Genomic DNA, 4,434 nt, shown 5'->3' with positions numbered 1-4,434 from the left:
TCCTGCAGGTGTCAGCTCACCCACTTTCCTCTCTTGGAGGGACAAGCCAATTCATGTAATTGGCAATTTATTGAGAGATAATACCTCTACTAACATCGCTTACAGTGATGCTGAGAGATTTCTTCCTCCTAGGCCTTCCCTCTAGGGACTTGCATCTCACTGCATCACATTATAAGCTATTTGAAAAACTCCTTCTAGTTGCTCGAAAATGTATACTGAAAAACTGGATCAAAACTTTACAGGGAGGTCTTTAATATCATCCCTCATGAAAGGTTACAAGCTGTTGTAAAGGGTAAGGATGAGTTAATTTTTAAAAATTGGACGCCCTTCCTAGATTATATACCTGCAGATCTGAAAAATCTGCTATTGAGGGGCAGACAGTTTTCTGAATGGAATAAGACCTACCCTTGCAACCCTCAAATTGAGGGACACAGATAGGCTGCCGATGACTGGTTACCCTCAACTCATTATTACATACTGCGGACTGGAAACAAACTAGAACTGTACTTTTTCGTCATATGTCATTATTATTATTATTGTCTTGGTCATTATGACTATTTTCACCTTTTTTTTGTCTAACTCTGTATAGCATGTGCTGTCTAATGGGTCGGGGTGGGGGTCTTCTGTGTGTTTTTGTATTATTTCTGCCTAAAAACAATAAAATGTGTTTAAAAAGAAAAGAGCATCCTTACCAAAGTGTAGATACGATGCAAAGGTCAAAGAGCAGTTTTGGACATGGAAGGGGAAAGTGTATATTCCTAATCGGCAGGAGCTGATCACTCTGATTGGCTTATAATCATATACACGACCTGTGTTGTCTAAGTAGACATAGGGAGTTTTGGGAGATTTGTCCTCGTCCATGCTGGAAAAGAATATAAAAAAAACATTTAAATTTAGTTAGTTTAGTTTAGTTAGTTATAGTTTTTATCCCTCTCAGTCAGCCCACTCTTCATTATTTCTACAAATTTGCATTATATTTTCAACTAAAATGAGTTAATCTTCTTACACTTTTTTAGTGTTTAATTGCCCTAATTTTTAGCATAAAACTGATTGAAAGAGGCAAAGAGTGAATGGAGGTTTACTGCTCTTTTGTCAGGCTCACAGCGTCTAACATTCCTTTCCAAGTGTTGACATAATTTCAAGTTTTTACTTTAAGTCTAATTTCTCGGATTTGGACAATAATTTCAAAGACTGCTGAACATCCTTTTAACTTACAACTCTGTGATGTAGATGTCTGGGATCCAAAGCTTTACCCGAGGGACAGAGATTCTTGTAGTTCCACACTCCTTCTCATCCCAGCTCAGCCCCTGAATATCCCACTGCTACATTAAACAGAACAATACCAATATAACGGACAGCTCAGAAAATCATTTCAGCCCTGCCTCTACATAAATTAAAGGATCACTGTACATCGATTGCATCTGTATTTGATGACCTGGGAAACAGAATGGACCATTAAGTGTGTAGGAGAAACTACAGTGGCCATGAAACCAACCCTGCTCTGGGCTACAGTAGAAACATTGTGGTTAAACATGGCGGACTCCATCGAAGGTGCCCCGCAGCATCTATAGATAAAAACGTCTTGTTCTAAGGTAACAAAAAAAAAAAAAACAATTTTTATCTTCAGATAGTTATACACTGAAGAAAACATCAATATACAATATACACACAATGGATTTAGACAAAGACTTCATGACTTAGCGATTTTACGTGAATTTAGTTTTTGTAAGTGCACTAAAAACTTACCAGAGCTTGCCATAAGACTGTTGTCAAGGTTTGGGCCTTTTCATTCTATGAATGAGACATTGCAGTTAATTAGAGCCAGTAATACAGATTCATTATTAATTTGAGTCACTGACTGCTAAAAACTCAATTGAAAAAGTTTTAATAGGTGTTTGTATACACTCACCACTCCTAAAATTCCCAAAATGGTGATAGTTCTTCACAGGACGCATTTGTTTTTCAGGGAACACATGTTGCTCGAGTGCATGTAACAAGGATTGAGGAGTTGGGCTGGTGCAGTTCAATGCTGCAACAAAGCCTGATTTTAAAAAGAGAGAAACAGAAAGTAGAGCAAAGCAACAAAAAAGCAATTAGTTTCACTTATAAACTGCTTATAAATGATGCCTTATTATAGGCTACACAGTACTTAATTAAAAATATTTTTGCCTTCATCTTTTTATAACCAAAATAAGGAGAATAATTCCCTGATTTTCTTTTGAAAAATAAAAGCTGGAAATATTGAATGAGTACCTCATGGGAACAAGAACTGAAACAGTACAGTACCATCTAGCTGTTATAAAACTAATTTATTCAAATGTATTGTACGTACATACAATTGTGTACTTACGATCAGATGAATGTGACTGCAATGATTTGTAGCTGCTAGCTAACTAGCTGTTGAAGCACGTTGTGTGACAGTAATAGTCATCAATATAAACGAAAATTATTTTCAGTAATCAAGTTACTTAACTTCAGCCCTAAATACATATAGACTGAAAATACATGTAAAATAAGTGTATGTATATGTGAGTAGATATATATGCATGTGAAAGAGGAATGTATGCATGTGAGAGTGAAAATGTTCATGAGAAGACCAGAATGACTAATGACTTGTACTGCTTCAGTGTCCCTTCAATAACCAACATGCAATTGTTTACCTTTTAAGAGATCGTCTTCTTTACTTATTTTAAGGATAGTAAAAATGTCTTCCTGCCTTACCGTGAAGCAGCATGAAACAGATGAAGATGAGCTCAGCGGCTTTTACCTCTGTCATTTTCAGTCTCAATTAAGCTTTTATCATAAAAAGTGCCGAAAAATACAAGAGAGAAAAGTCAATAGTCTCCTCTATTAGACTGTAGCGTGACTTAAGTCTTTGGTGTATTCTCCAGTTGTACAGAGACCCATCTGATGTCTGTGTTTGCTTAATGTATGTATGACTTGTACAACAGGTTTTTGAGCAATCCTCAGGAGGATTTGTGACAGCGGAGGCCAAGGCAAACACAACATTATGCACATTGCTTGGTCAGTTTGCTCACATTTGCTATGTCAGCACAACATCCGGATCCAACTATTGCTTTTGACAAAACACAAGACTCGGCTAAGAGGAGAGGACTCTGTTTACATCAAAGATGCTTGGTGGTCAAATGCAGTTAAAGTGGATGGACACTGTTCACCAGACGTGAAAGTTTCTATTACTCAACAGCAGCTCTACAAGTGCACAGACTGACACGTTTGAAAAGGCTGCCACCCAGGAGAGCCACATCATTAGTGACATCATACATCAGCAAGTTACAAGAAGTTACAACAGTGTCTGCTTTTGAAAAATGTATTTCACTAGGAGCTTTTCTTTAGCTTCTCTTGCTGATAGCTCCTCCTTTGTTTTCGTCTTTCCCCGCCTCGTTGAGTTCCTGACATAAACCGCAGACGCTGCAGTGGCATTTTTTGGCTTTAAAACGGCGATGGTGGTATAGTGGTGAGCATAACTTCCTTCCAAGCAGTTGACCTGGATTCGATTCCCGGCCATCGCACATAGCCGTGTTTTCTTAAGCACCTACCCACCCCTTACCTTGATGAAGCAACTACTAACCACCCGATAACGGTAGCGGATGGAAACAAGCTTTCATTCGCATTTCAAGGCGCACTGCCAGCGATTAACACGTACTGCGTCTATGCATTCAGGCCACAACAACCAAGGAGGCCAGAGTGTTGTCGTGGCCGAGTGGTTAAGCGGATGGACTAGAAAATCCATTGGGTCGGTCTCCCCGCCAGGTTCGAATCCTGCCGACACCGTTGGGCAGTTTTTGTTCCCCAAAAAAAAAAGAAAGAAAGCAAATTGCACAAGTCTCGACACTGCAAGGCTGCATCTGACATCCAAAGCCAGATCAGTCCTCGTGGCGAGAAGGGTGGTTGGTGAATGATGCTAATTGCACAAGTCTCTACACTGCAGGTTGTGAAATGTGAGTAGTGTGTTTAGGGCAGCTGGGGCTTTGGCAGCTTTGGTCAAATCAGTCCTCGTGGCGAACAAGTGGTTCAGGTGAATGTGAGTAGTGGGTTTTGCAGTTTGTCCGAGAAAAAAGAAGCAAATTGCAGGGTTGTGAAGAACGCAAGGCTGCATCCACGCCCAAAGACAGTTGGGGTTTTTTTTTGGGTGACGATGAACTTTCCATCGTTGTAATTTTCCTGTCATCTATTTGCTTGTATTTCATTACAAGTCCTCTGTTGAGACATTTATACACCAAAACTAAAGACTGCCCATACGAACAGAAGGCTGTTTGAAAGAAAGCACAGTCTTTGAAGTTATTTGCCAGATGAAAAATCAAGGTTGAACTGCGGCGAGAAATAGCTACACCTACGCATTTCACGCCACAACGACCACGGAGGTCCGGGTGGTTGTCGTGGCCGAGTGGTTAAAGGCGATGGACTAGAAATCCA

The 4,434-nt window shown here is 39.7% G+C and overlaps 1 pseudogene; it reads right to left on the bottom strand.

Moving 5' to 3' along the window:
* The window catches only part of LOC118322038, a 23,454-nt pseudogene extending 20,678 nt beyond the window's left edge, over nucleotides 1-2,776 (bottom strand).
* Between the last annotated feature and the right edge of the window lie 1,658 nt (nucleotides 2,777-4,434).

Source organism: Morone saxatilis, unplaced genomic scaffold, assembly GCF_004916995.1.
Source record: "Morone saxatilis isolate NCDOM2014 unplaced genomic scaffold, NCSU_SB_2.0 Contig12, whole genome shotgun sequence".
Classification (NCBI taxonomy): domain Eukaryota; kingdom Metazoa; phylum Chordata; class Actinopteri; family Moronidae; genus Morone; species Morone saxatilis.
Note: the sequence above shows the minus strand (reverse complement) of the source record. Positions and strands in the feature narration are given on the sequence as shown.